Source organism: Stegodyphus dumicola, chromosome 1, assembly GCF_044657685.1.
Source record: "Stegodyphus dumicola isolate Sdum_Otavi_A_Nest chromosome 1, ASM4465768v1".
Taxonomy (NCBI): Eukaryota; Metazoa; Arthropoda; class Arachnida; order Araneae; family Eresidae; genus Stegodyphus; species Stegodyphus dumicola.
The window spans coordinates 25588666-25604274 of record NC_140768.1 but is presented as its reverse complement, the minus strand read 5'-3'; the positions used below and the strand labels follow the sequence as shown (position 1 = coordinate 25604274).

The following is a 15609-nucleotide window of genomic DNA, read 5'->3' as shown; positions in this document are numbered from 1 at the left end:
TTTTCTAGAATATTTGCAAAATTCTAAATAACATATATTTTTTTTTATAAAAAATGTATAAATTACATGTATAATTACTTACAGATTACAAACCCTACTACAAATATAGGTAAAATTAGATATAGATATATTTAATTACGGAAACGAATTTTTTTTTTAAATTTGGATATAGAGACATTAGGTATTTTTTTGGAAGCAGGAAACATGAAAAATTAGCAACTGCCTTCGCCAGGAATCGAAATACGGACCTCTGGAATACCGGCCCAGTGTGCAGAACAACTACACCACGAAGACACGCTAGGTGTGGTGGTGGTGTATTTAATTATGGCAAAGCACACTAGGGCTATCTGCCTAAGGGGAGGGATGTCTTCGTGGAGGACTTTCTAAGGGAAACTGGCTCGTATACACGTTACACGTTGGGAAAAACCACGAAAACACCCATGAGCCAGCCTGTTCGCGGGATTCGAACCTCGGATCGCACTACCAGGGTTCAGCGACTTTACCGCTCGGCCGCTGGTGGGCCGAAGACACGCTAGGAAAGCGGGAGAAATACCTTATATTACTTATCGTTATTACTTATCGTTTTAAGGGCCGACTTTTTTTTTAAGGGGATCCAATCACTAAATCCTGGGTGTGGATATACCTCATCCAACACCTTTTTAGTTCGGGCGCCACTGTAGAGACATTAGGATTTTTTTGGGAAGCCGTAGAGATGAAAAATTAGCAACCGCCTTCGTCGTGAATCGAAGCACGGACCTCTGAAATACCGGCACAGCGTGCAGAGCTATTACACCACGAAGGCACGCTAGGAAAGCGGGAGAAATACCTCATAAGGAAATTTTTTTTCCCTCTAATTACAGGACAGAAAATGTTTTTCAATCGCGCGATCTGTTATTGATATTGAATTACAGTCGTGCGATAATTTCGCAGTAAAGATACATCTCTGATGCCTATCCAAGATTCTAGAAATTTTGGTCTTATATAGAGATGGTCGTCTTATAGAAATAATGCTTAATATCAATATTTATTTATAATCTCAGAACTATTGGTCACCTTCGGAAGTGGTCGTTTGAGAGGCGATATTCTATATATTTATTTACTGATACTCTCAGATTCCAAAATTTGTTTATATTCTCAGAAATATTGGATGGAAGGTGGTCGTCCCCATACATGCAAAATTTTACATTTCATTAAAAATGAATTCGGCATTATTTAACTATTTCCCTATTAATTAATTAATTAGATAAAGAAAAAATTAGGAAATAGTACTGTTTATTACGGAATAATGTAGGAAGTTCTATAGAACTATATTCTTTCGCGTCATTGCACATTGTATTCGGCAAACTACTAGTTCCTCGTATTCTTCCGCAAATCCGTAAACATCTGTCTGATTTGAAACGAAATCCAAAATGGCTGCGCCATGAGGTTAACTTGTATGGATATTTTTTGTTGCATGAAAGGTAAGTTCAGTTGCAATACTTGTATGTTTACTTTTTTTGCTTTTCGAATTTATGTTATTTATGTCATTTTGACAGTTAAATGTTTCACAGCTTTATTAATTGTTACCATTCTGTCGTGAATTACGTGTATCTCAATGGCTGGCTGTCTTTTCAAATATCTAATTTGCCCTGCTATCCAAATGTTTATGACTGAATTTTTTTTAGTCTAGTTTATGCATTCAGTTTCAAAATAATATGTGTGATCAGATTGCTTATTATTTTATTGCAGCAATAAATTTATGTTAAATAGTTTGAACAATTGTATAAAAATAAGAGTTTGCATTGTTTTGTCCAAAATATGTATTGTTGCAACATTATCTTAATCTAGTTTGTAATTCAAGTTTTTTTGGGGGTACTGTTCTGTTATTGGGACCAGAATCGGAAATGTATGAACCTGTGTTCGTAAGTATGTGCATAGATGTGTATATGTAGACACACAAACATACAAATGTACAAGCATACATAAATACAATTCTGAACCCGGTCCTGATAACAGAACAGTACCTTTTTTTAATCTTTTTTGAATATTTTATAAAAGGAATAAGCATTTTTCAAACTGCATATCATTTTAAGATTCGACTTGCAGGAAGACAAAATATGGTCATTCAATCAAATGCTTATGATTGCTTTTAACATTTTCTCATAAATATTGTTTGTATTTTTATTGTATTTTAGATACTTTAGTTATGTAAAGTGAACATGAGAATATTAGGAAAGCTGAAGAATATGAATAGCTACCATAATACATGTATTTTTTCATCGAGCCCATTGTTTTAGAAACCAATGCACCATTATTATATGCTGGCTTATTTTATAGTTATATGCAGTTTAATTTTATGTTCATGTTACTGTAGTATTGTCATTATAATAAAAGTATTGATAATTTTTGTTGAATCATGCAAGTTGCCTAACATTCAGAATTATTACTACTGAATTTTACTGATAGGTTTTTTCGAGTTGACATAATCTGTCTGATAAATAAAATAAACTGGTGTTTAAATTATATGCATTTCTCTTAATGTTTCATTGAAAGTGAGATGGAAATATAAATGCTATCCAGAAAAGTGAATTCTTTTTGCCTGAAATAACAAACTGTACTAAATGATTAATGTTTATATCATTTTAGAAATGTCAATATTAAAGTTTCTCCCCCTTCTCTTCTTTGATTTTGAAATAATTTATAATAAAAAAATATATGCATAAGTGTAATTAATGTAAAGTGTCATTCAATAATATAATTTATTTTTACTGATATTTTTATATTTCTTATCTGGGTTTTCTTTTGGTGTTAGAAGGAGGAAAGGACTGTAATGTTTTAATTAAGGAAATAAAACATTACAGTCTTTTAAAAAACACAGTTACAGTAATGTTTATTGAAGCAATCAGTACTGTGTGATTGCCAGTGATTGAATAATGTTAAAATGCATTGTTCATAATGAAATTTGCTTATCTTTGTGTTATAGATTTTATTTTGACACAAGCTGAAATTTGAATTATTGAAAGCACTTTGAAAACCCGAATTATTTCCTGAATCATTAATCAGGCCAATATATAACATACAGATTTTCATACAAAATTATTTCTTTGAGCATATTATAAAGAGCTCATTTAATTTTATTATTTCTACAAATTTTAGACAAAAGTATCATGTAACAGTTAAAGATTTATTGAAGCCTACTTGTTACTTGTGGTAACAAAGAAGTGTGAAAGATATTGCCACATTAGCGATGAGAAATGCTGGGAACTTTCAGAAGTAGACATTTCGGAAATGATGGGCTTGATAAGAAATTTACATGGTTTTATTATTTATTCTTTAGTTAAGAATGGATTTTAGATGTTCATGTGAAAGAATTGTTAAAGTTTGGCATTTAAAAAAATGAATTAATAATATGCAATTATCTTTTTATTATACATATATTACTATATATTTCTAATGCGCTATGTAAATGTCAGTGCTAAACAATTGAGATACTATTGTCAGGGCAATCTTTTCTTATACATGAAAAATTCTGATACTTTCTTATCATCTGCCCTCACAGCTTCAACTTATGCTAAAACAGCAAGAGTATGCACACGATAATAGCAAACTATGAATATGCATACCACACACATGTATTTACATGCTTTATATTTAATCTTTATTTCTGAATAGTATTCCATTGGATGAAAAATATGTGAATATTGACCCAATGTATATATTTTTGTGTGTGTGCATCCTAAAATTTCTTGTTTCTTATAAAGTGCTTATTTGAATTACTACTTGTGAACAGAGCAGTAGATATGAACCATAAACTAACCATTTTGCCAATTTTCACAGCTTTGCAGATAGAAAGCACCAAAATTTGTAATAATGTTAAGTTTAAATGATGTTCTATGCTTTTGTGTTAATTTTTCTATTCTATTAATTCTATTACTGTGTTATCAAACTTTCTGCAGGAATTTCAACTGGTTAAGATGTTATTACCATGTGGAGAAGAATTTGGTTTTCAAGCTAGAAAAAACTGCAGCTGAAGGATTTTGTAGAAGGTCAGTCAAACTGGTTTTAGTTAATTATAATTTAATTTTGGGTGAAGAATTCTCAAATTTATTTATTATAAGTGTCTAAAGGTCTTCTAAATTAAATTATGCTTGTTTTTCAAATTTTTCATGACATTCATTCTTTGATTATTATTATTATTATTTTTTAATTTACTAACTTATATCCAGGCACATAATGTTGCATTTAATGCCATACCTTAAATATTGTAAAATGTTAAAATAATACATTTCACTTAAAAATGTGGTTGTGACAGTAAATTTTCTGTTACATTTAATCATATCTATAAACATTGGTATACATCATTTTTCAATAATCTGTATATTATTTTGTGCATTTCTTTTACATCCAAGATCTGGCATATGAATTGCTTTTCAAACTGATAACATTGTGTAATAATGTAATCTAATGGTTAAAGTTTACTATGAAACGGGCCAAATTTAATAAATTATTCTTTGATAGAAATTTATTCATGTGTTCAGTGTGTCTCATCTCTTTAAATTGCTAAAGTAAATTTTATGTACTTGCATTTAGGAATTTTGACTGTATCAGAGTAATTTTGTTTCGGTTATTATAACATGCAAGGGAAAAAATTCATTCATAGCTCCGTATTTAAAATTAGTTAATTAAAGTCCTTAATAAAGAGGGACGTTTTGTTGTTTTTAATGTCGATAGTCTTTTAATTCATAAATATGCCACATTAAGGGTTACTTTTTAACCTAATTTAAAATTTTCATTACTTTAACATGTCCAATAATTGTTATTTTAACTCCGATATTGTAATAATATCAAAATTCCTTACTTTTTGATAGGTAATCCAAATATAAAACAAGAAAAGAAAAAATTAAAATCTAGAAGTATATTTATTTCATACTTCTAACAAATAAAAACAACACAAGCACTTTTTACTGTCTATCTGCATAGTGTGGCATGTCCCGTAAGACTGAGATTTGTATGGTCAAATCCATGTTTCAGTTAAAGGAAAATGCATGCACAGTCTTCTGATTTTCCCTTCGATTAAAGATTCTGTATATACTAGCATAAGAAATATATTAGTTAATGCAGTGTTATACATCAATATTTATAGACAATTATTGTGGCTATGTTTATTATAATTTTGTTCACTGTAATGGCTGAAGTGCCTAAACCATCATATGCTGTGTAAACAAAACTCAAATCTTCATCTCTGCATACTGCTCCACTAGTGTTTAAACCACTGAAATGGTGATTATGGTAGAACATCTTTGGTAAAAATTTACTCTCTCTAACCCTTGGCGAATCGTTTCTTTTTTTTATATCAAGATCGTCACCTGAGAGGATCGGCACCAATTTCAAGGTAGCCGCTACACAAAACCAAAATAAGAAGTCAAAGACATACACAAACTCTGTGTCCATGTACACATCGACCTATTAAAACAGAGAACTGCACAAACTGGGCATTGTGCACTGCCTTAACTTTGTCTATGTACACATTGATCTATTTTCACTTTAAGAAAATCAGAAAGTTAAAACTATCAGTTACCAGAAAAAATTCGCCACTGTCTTAACACACAGACAACCAAAAATACACAAACAGAGAGGAATAAGTTACCAAAAATACATATTTCCTAACATAAAAACATTAAACAACAAATCTTCTAACAAAAATTAACACACAGAGGCAAAAAAATAAATAAAATGTCATTTTTTTAACATACCTTTTTTTTCACATGCATATGTTTAGGCTTCCCACCACCATCCTCCAGGTAAGCAATTCAATTCAATTTTTCGTCTCTTAGTCACCTCAGACATACTCAAACGATGGTACCCACACCAAAATAATAAATAGCATGTTCAAAATACAAGACCATACCACTTCTGTGCAACCAAACACAGCAATTGAAAAGAATGGTAAGAACCAAAAACCTGGGACCGTACAAAAGGTTTACTATTAAAAAAAGTAGCCCAAAACTAAATTTATCACTGCACATCGGCAATATTTGCAAAAATAACTTCTTTTTATTGACAAAAAAAAAAGTTTTTTTTCTTTCCAAAGGCTACTTTCGCCAACATTATCAACATTAGGGTTACCGAAAATCTTATTTGATGCAATGGGCTTTCACATTTCACAAACAACCAATACCACTTTGCGATTTTTTTTCAGACAGAAACCAAGGTGCACCATACAGTAAAGATTAGCCACATCTTCATTTACTACTGTTACAAGTACTTCTTTGGTAAATTTCTGTGGTTAAATTCAAAAGTTTAAAATTGCATTAACATGATCAGATTCAGAGTCATAGCTAGGGTTTTCAGCGCTCAGGGACAACTGAAGATTTCGTGCCCCCTACTGCTTGCCAAGGATGGAAAACATTTAATTCTAAAATGTTCTAACATTAATTTGGCGCCTCTTGGATTCTGCACCCGGGGACAGATGCCCCCTTGCCCCCTCTAGCTATGCCCCTGATCAGATTTTATTTTCTGCACGTAGCTAACAATTACTTATGTGTTGTCAGATAAATGTTACCAGATGCAGTTAATTATTTTTTACTTGCCAATCTCATGAGACAAGTTTTTTTTGCTCCTGCAAGACTTTACTTTGTGTTGCAAAATAAATTCATTCTCACTCTTTTTGGACTTGCCTACACATTAAATTTAAAATAGTTTTATGAATCGGTAAGATGTGATTATCATAATTTTGTTTCTCTCTTTATCTTGGCAACTTTATATGTTGATTCAGTATTCAAGGTACCTACCAGTGGCTGATTGATAAAACTGCTCATATGTTCAGCTGGTGGTTTGAGTTTATTTTCTGACATAAAAATTTTTAAAAGGCATCCCCCATGTTTTACTATAATCAAAAAATCAAATAATTGCTACTCTGTTTATAGGTACTAAATGTTAAAATATTTTAAATGCTTCCTGTAATTTGCATTCTAATAGTCATTTGTTTAATTATGAATTATATTCACATATAGTAATTGTGAGTGTTTTTTTTTTATTTTAGGTGCTGTGAAAGGCAATGACAGAGATCCAATGTATCAAGAGTTCTTATATACATAAGAATACATGGATATAAGATTGTTTTTCATGAATTCAAATAAAATGTGATAAATTGGATTAATAAAAACTATTTTGAATTTTGAAAAGTGTTTTTCCTCTGTTAATCATAATATAGTGCCATAAATTTCTGAATGTGTTTATTTTTCATCCAAATAAATAGCTTTACAAAAATTTGTCATATTAATAGATATTGCATAATTTAGCATTATTATAAATATTTATTATAGCAGATTTAGCTGAACTACTTTTTAGTCTCTTTGCAGATGAAGTCACAAAGGTAAGTGGTTAGATATTTTTCTGTATTCCCCATTAAGTAATTTTATCTGGTAAATTACCATTACTTATATACTAAAGGTGAAAGAATAAGCTTTCCTTGAATACACAAAAATTTGCAGATATTTCAAAAAATTGGTATACGTAAAAAAATTCTTAAATTGCCACATATGCGAAACTGAAAATGTTATACATGAAATAGTTCAGAAATATAAATATTTTCACTATTTTTTAACTATAATTCACTGCATTTGTTATATATAATCACAGTTTAAGGTAGCAGTACTTTTCTCACTGATTTCTCATGTATTTTGATTCATAAATACACGTACATAAATCCACGTATTTTGATTTCTCTTTTGAGACCGAATAAAAAATGAACTAAACATTCTCGTTGACATTGAGAGTTGAATAAAAGCTCACCTCAAAATAAAATGAATTAATAAATTTATGGAAAATTTTACATTGCATATATTGAGCAGAAAGAGTAAACTGAATATACTTAATGGAATTAATAATTGGTAGAGTTGATAGCAGAATAAAATGCCTTAATTGCAGGGTAAACAGTAGATCTTTTGAAGTTTTTCTATGTTGCGTAAAATGCAGATTTAAATTTTTGATATTGATTGTCATATAAATGGCAATTACTGTTTTATTTTGCTCTGAAATGAATGGTTAGTAATAAAGTTCTGGATGAGACAACCTTTAACATGCGCTAGAATTTACAAAGTTTAATTTGGTGCTGATTTCAACGGGTAAATTTCATTTTACTGAATTTTGCGTAAAATAATACCAATGAACCATTGCAAATTATTTTCAGAACTTTTTTTTTAATCTAAAAGGGCTATTAGTTTTGAAATGTGACTTCATATCATCAGTCGTAAACTTATTTCGCTTTTCATTCAAGTCTTGCCATTTGGCAAAATTTAACATATTTACCTTTAAAATCTAATATATTATTGACTAACAAGCCAAGCTATTTAAAAGCATTACACACAGTTCTTAAAAATGCTTTTTTAAATTTTTAATCTGATTGATTTAAAATGCATTTAATTCATGATATATCTAATTGAAAACATTTTAATATTTCTAGATAATTACATGATATATTTCTTCATTTTTCAAATATATATAACTTTCTGGTGTCAGTATCTTATAAAATGTTTTGCTATTTCCACTGCCCCATCTGTATTGATAATCTATGCATTCATAAACTTTTAGCGTATTTGAGTGACTGCTAAAATCTGAGGCCTTTCAGATTTTTTTTTTAATTGTGTGAGCAGAAAGATAGAATTTTAGAAGAGCTTCTTGAGTTACCTTTTGAATGATATAAAGAATTGTTAACATAATGTCAAATTTTTACAACTAAATATTAAATATATAAAAACGCCTGCAGCATTCTCATGTTACGAAAACATATTTATTTATTCTGAGGCTAGGAATTGATTTAGTTTTAAAAATACAATTTATTCCTTTTAACAATTTCCCAACAGTGTCATCAAAACACTATAAATTCCTTACATGTTTTAAAGAAAGATGATTCATTTATGTAAAGATTATTAAATGGATAATTTTTTTATTCAGTTTTTAATACAAATTAACTGAAGTTAGAAACTGATTTTGTAAAATAATTTAATTATGAATAATTCAGTTTGGGGGCTATTGGATGTTTAAAAATGATCAAAAGATTTTTAATATCTTAAAAATAAAAGCAAATTTTTCAGTTTTAATATTTTGTATTAATAATTAATTTAATTTCCTTGCTCAGTTTTAATATATTTACAAATTCAGATTTAAAAACAAAATAAGTTGTATAAATATTTTCAACATTTCTGATTTTTCCATAGTAACCATAAGAGAACGATTTGGATTTGAGACTATCTGTGTGAAAAAAAAGTAGGTTTTAGATCATCACACCTTCACATACTTTCACTGGAATTTTCCTCTGTATATATACTGGGATGTGACACTAAGCAGTTGAGAGTATGTATTTAAGAGGTTAAAGGGATATTGTAACTAGTGTTTCAAATCCTGATAACATCCCATACGCTGTCGGTGGGACGTAGATAGGATGTCCTAAGGATATACTGGGATGTGACATTAAGCACTCAAGAGGATGAGTTTAGGAGGAAATTGGGATATTACGGGATGTTCTGAGGATGTAGTAAGTAGGACTTTAAATCCTAATAACATCCCATATGCTGTCGATGGGACATAGATAGGATGTTTTTAGGATATAATGGGATGTGCTTAAGAGGTTTGTGGGATGTCCTGAGGATGTAGTAAGTAGGAGTTCATATCCTAATAACATCCCGCACGCTGTCGATGGGACTTGGTTAGGATGTCCTGAGGATATCCCGGGATGTGACATTAAGCACTCGGGAGGAGGTGTTTAGGAGGTTCGCGGGATGTCCTGAGGATGTGCGCATATCCCGCGAGCAACATCCTTGGGATATCCCAAGGATGTTTTTGTGCTATGTGGGTCTCTGATCATCAGTACACTTCATCAATCATCATTAACATTCAGTAGCCTCTACGAAACAATAGATATACTGATATAAACCTACAATGGGTAAAAGCAAATACAGGGACAGAAGATACTGAAATAGCAGCCAAACAATCTGCTGAAAACTTTGAAGCGTTTGTACTTACTTTTCAAGCTTCTACCTCACACTTCAAATAAACTCGCTGGGAAAATGGCAAACTGAATGAAATCAGGATGCAACAGGAAGGACGTATCACTTTCTGCCAGTAGTTTCAACTAAACACCTTACAGCCATTCCACAGGTAACGCAATTTATGACAGGTCATGGTCTATTTTCTGCGCACTTCAATTGGTTTAGAATCTCAGAAATAAACGTTTGTTGAATTTAAGGCTTCCCAGAGCATTATATCTTCCACTGTTCTTTGATAGGCTCGTCGTCTACGCTTAACCAATTACGACACAGCTTACAAAAATCGTAATAGTGAACACTCGTGCAGCAATTAACGATATCTGTAGAATAAAACCAGCGATGGGGCAAGATATTTGTCAGCCAGGCTAAACTATTGTCTAAGTCACCATTTCAAATCTTCTGAACATTCTCAGCAGTGACAATGTTTACATCACCTGAATATGACTAACTAACAAACTTATGAACTAGTATTTTTTAAACTGTTAAAACTTTAAATCATGAAATATGAGCAGTACGATATAGAATAACTGTGTGTATATAGATATATACACAGTAACTGTGTATATATAGATATAGAATAACTGTTATGACGAAGCAGCAACAAGCACTACATCTTGTTTAATCCTTTCTTTTCTGTATGTGTTTACGTTATGTTCTTTGTTATGTGTATGTATGTATTTTAAGTTCATGTTGTGTGTGTATATTGTATGTTATGCATAGTGTGATGTGTATGGGTGTTTGCTATGTTTTATAGTTCTATGTCAATTACGGGCATGGCACTCTGTATTACGAGTGCTACTATAACCAATATCAAAACCATTAGCTATAATAATACTGTTACAGTAATAATACAGTAGCTATAATAATAATGTTGTACTTAAAATATCTAAACTTCCGAGGCGGTTCTCTTGTCACTGGGAGCTGTTGCTCTGAACTGGAGAGGACCTGGGACCCGTTTACCTATGTTGGACATCAGGAGTCTCTGCCCTCCGTCACCAATCACCAGCAAAGTGAAGAAGGAAGATGGACTGGGGTTAATCGTCTTGGCATAATATGTGCTTTTAAACTCTGCATTGCTCTAGTAAGTTAGCTAAGAAATTATTGGAGGCTGACATTTATATAGAGTATGAGGTTGTATTGTAAAAATTAGATTCTGAGGTATTTAAAGTGTGACTGGAAGAATTAAAATAACTTAGATGGGAATTGAATAGCTGTAGAAAAGGGCGAAAGCAAAAGCACAGTGGCATGCAACTAACAAGACATTATCTTATACGTTAATAAATATAAGCTTTCAAAAAATGAAATATGAAAGCTTGAAAGTATCTTATCGAAGACTTCACAGCGTTACTGTTGACAGATATGTGTATAAAATATGCTATCGTCCCGTAAACTGTGCTGCGATAGGAAACAGCTGATAATCCTACCAACTTACAACAAATGTTTTCCTATTTTATGCAGATTCCCTGGCTGCTTGAAAATCATGTGCAAAGAAGCATTTTCTTTCAAAATAGCTTCCATCTCTCTAAACCGAGCTTTATAACGGTTCGGAAAGCATTTATTCATTCTAACACAGCAAGTACCTTCTATTACACTACAAGAAATTAAAACTAAAGGTGTTATTCCAAGATTCATCTGTAAGGTTCTTAAGTTTTACTAACGTTTATTTTATTTTAAATCTTTACTATCACTTCTTATTTTCTACTTCCGGCCAGAATTAAAAGCTTTAACTTATTTATGCAAATTTTTCTGGCGAACGCCAAGTACTTAAGTTGTGGCTTTTTGCCAAGCAAGAGAGAGGAAGGAGTTAGTAGAAGCAGGCCGCTTGCCTTAGCAGTTTTTACTCGGTTGCTGGTTGCCTTCCAGGCCAGAGGTTTAATCCTCTTAATAATTTTAAACGTATTGTAGTGTTAACGGTGCTCTGTACTACATACGGCTTTCTGTTAATATACCGCCAATCTTCCACGTATTCCAAAATTAAGTTATTCCAAAATAAGTTAGAGTAATATTCCAAAATTAAGTTAGAGTTTAGTTAATATTTTTATATTCTTACGTTCAGACCACAAGTGGTTGGTCTCTGTATTCCGAAGTCCGGAAATTATTGTAAAGAGAGAAAAATAAAGGGTTTCGTATACCCTTCCTGCGTATCTTGTCTACTTCCCACATTTATTGAACATAGCTTTAGTAAGCTCCCTGTTCCGAGTCAGGTTCTTGAATGTTCCCCAAGCAAGTAAGGAGATACACTGAACCTGATACATCATCCGAATCATTTGTCTGCATCGTTTTTTCAGTGTCTGCAAGCCTACCCAAAATCATGGCCAAAATTTCTCGTTTTTCACATTAAATATCTTGGTAATTAATTATATTTGATAGAATCAGATGTACCTATCATTATAAATGCAACGCAAAATAAGAGGTTCCAAAACATTTAAACTTATTTAATTATAGACCATACAAAGTCTTTCACAACTCGAGCATGGCAAATACCTTGTGGAGGATTTCGACTTCAGCGAAATCAAATAATCCCATTTGTTCCTCTTTCTGTTCCTTAATGTATTTTTGAAACTGTAGACAAACAAAGTATCAATGTTATGTAAGTTTGGAAAAATGGTACGAAAGCAGTATAATTTAAAATATGTTATTATATAAATATTTGTAATGCACGTTCTCTAGAGTGGAAGAACTTCTCCAATTAAAATATTTTAATAAACGAAACTTATCCATGAGTGGTCACCTGAAATGCTTAAACATACCTCTCGGAAATATTTTTGCTGTAAATTGCTATAAAATATTAACAACAGATCTTCATCTGAATTGTTGTTCTGTCAGATTTTTTTCAGTTATTCAATTCTTGTAATTCCCAGAACATAACCATAATTTTTCAGAAATATTTTGTGGTTCTTTCTTTCACCATTATAATCAAACATAATGATCATATCTCTGAAAAACTGCATTTGAAAAACATTCCAATTAAACTGATGTCTAAGATACATTAAAATGAGTTTAATTTTATTTTACTGTCTTTCGGTCGAAGAAATATTCTTTATCATGAACATCCCATTATGTTTTGAGATATAATATTCCGATGAAAATACAATGGTCATTATAAATAAAACTTTTTAAAACTTTGGTATTACGAATTCTGTATTTAAATGACCAAATGCTTTGCGTTTGTAACAAATCTTTGGAAGCGGTAATTAACAGACCCAAAATATCAAATAATGTGTTTCGTTGTGATTCAACAATACAATCTAAGACGTCAAAATATTTTTTTAATGACATACGTAAACCATAAACACAAGTCTCGCAGAATGGTTTTGTTGGCAACAGAGAGATTACGTTCTTTTACGGTATGACTTAAAAACAAACACTGCATTTTAAAAAGAAATTTAATATTCTCCGTCGTCGTACTAATGTTTGAAAAAATGTGGGTATAGCTTCTATATAGAAGTAAAATAACTATTATACTTCTGCATTTTTTCTACTATTTTCTTTCATTTTCATGCGAATATATTCTTCAGGCACTCTTGCCATCAAATTCGCCTTGGTATTAAATTTTTCACTGAAGGAAACAACCATTTTCCTTTTATCACACCAGGTAATTACTGTTTTTTACATATTATAAAATTCATAATAGCTCTCAGAATTGTAAGATAGCCTACGTTCAGTAAGCAGTGAATGATTCTACTACTTCCTTCTATATATATATGTACGTATATAGAAACGCAACCCTTCTGAGTAAGACGCGAAGACAACACGTTGCCCACTTCCCACTAGAAAGAACGTAAGTTAATTAATGCTTTTAATGCCCTTTTATATCTTCATGTACATTCCCTTTTATTATTATATATTTTAAATTTCAATTTTTATTTTTTGATTTGTTTTTGAAAAGATTGCATTATATTTCTTATATTTCGTAATTTTCTAATGTTTATTTCAATTACTTTGAGTTCTATTTCATAATGCCAATTTCCAATGTTTAATTTTTACAAATATATTTGAATTAAAATGCATAAACACGAGAGTGTCGGGAGGAAATTACTCGAGTAATTTATCAATATTTCTGAAGAAATTGCTATTCACTCAAAATTGAATTAGCGAAAATGCTTAATCGGAATGAGTCCTTTGGTGCTCTGCATTGGTTCTTGATCTCTTCAATTCACGGAAATAATTGGCCTAGCTAGAATTGCCGGTTTGGCATCGCCTTATTACTTGAGTAAAGGACGAAACACCTTCGTATTTATTTCTTAATTATTGTTCATTGAACGGGAGTTGGTTTGTTCCCCTTGAAAAGTCAACTAATTTCCGATCAATGGCAATGATTACTTGCTTTTAATTTATTTCTTTTTACAATTGAAATTATGTCATTCATGATTTAATTCAAGTCCCTGTTGAACATTTTTAACAATTTACATTCAAGTTACTTTAAAACAATTTTCGGAATTGAACGTACTAACTATGGATTCATTCTTTTAAGATAATTCTACTAAAATTCATTTTAGGAGATCATATAACCAATATTTCTTTAGTAAATAAATTATTATTTCCTTACTCTGCACCAATTGCGCAAGTAGTAGAGTAACTCAATTTCGCACTAACTGAATTTAAGATCATACAACAATTATATATACATACTTGTCATTAGCTATATATATTTGTCAGTTCAGAAACAGGTTATTTTATTTATTTCATCTTTCGCTGAACCATCCCTCTGATGATGATGCACCGGAAGATGTAAATTCCATTTTAATTTTCGTTTCTGGCGTATTTTGCCTTCCTGTTTCCTTGCAGTTTGTCACTGCATTTTTTTTATTATTTGCAATGTGTATATTGTATATACACATTGCAAATTACATTGCATTGTATATTGTATTATACATTACATTGCATTATTACATTGCATTGTAAATTACATTGCATTGCATAATTACATTGCATTGTAAATTACATTGCATTGCACATTGCATTGTATATTGTATATACACATTACAGGTGTGTATATTGTATATACACATTACATTATAACACTGAGTACATTTACAGTTGCAGGTATTTCATCTCAAATTTTGAAAACTAGTAATTTAACGTTTATTTCCATTCTGGCATCGATTTGTACCTCAATTTTGTATTTAAACATCTATCTTACGATTTTGCGTATAAATCTAAACGAATTTAAAATACCTACCTTTCGATTTTGCGTGTAAATCTAAAAGAATGTAATAATTTATTTGTATTTATGTGGCTACCTTTTTAATTTGCGTTTAGATCTAAAATAATGTATTAATTGGGTATGTGTTAGTATTTAAATGCCTGCCTCTTGATTTTGGGTTTAATTCTAAAAGAGGGTATTAATTTGTACATCTGAGCAGTTCTCAAATATATTCATTTTTACATATTTCAATTATTATATAAATTTGTACAGGTCTCAATAGTTTTTTACTGTTTTCACAATGCTATCAGAGTGTCGGGGCGTTTTTTCTAAAGTGAGGATCTCCCTTAATTTAATTCTTAAGAGTACTTTAAATTAAAAAGAAAATCTTAATAATTTTTTTCGGTTTTGTTCATGGCAAGTATTTTAGCTCAAGCA

General features: G+C 30.9%; 1 protein-coding gene and 1 long non-coding RNA gene across 4 annotated transcripts in view; both read left to right on the top strand.

The window, feature by feature from the left end:
• Positions 1 to 15609, top strand: part of LOC118185305 (dopamine D2-like receptor) — an 865565-nt gene that overhangs the window by 763917 nt on the left and 86039 nt on the right. The gene's annotated exons all lie outside the window — the stretch shown is intronic.
• On the top strand, positions 1399 to 7153 carry LOC146999060 (uncharacterized). The gene is made up of 3 exons (XR_015039390.1): positions 1399 to 1460; positions 3936 to 4025; positions 7022 to 7153. It is a non-coding gene; the product is annotated as an uncharacterized LOC146999060 (long non-coding RNA).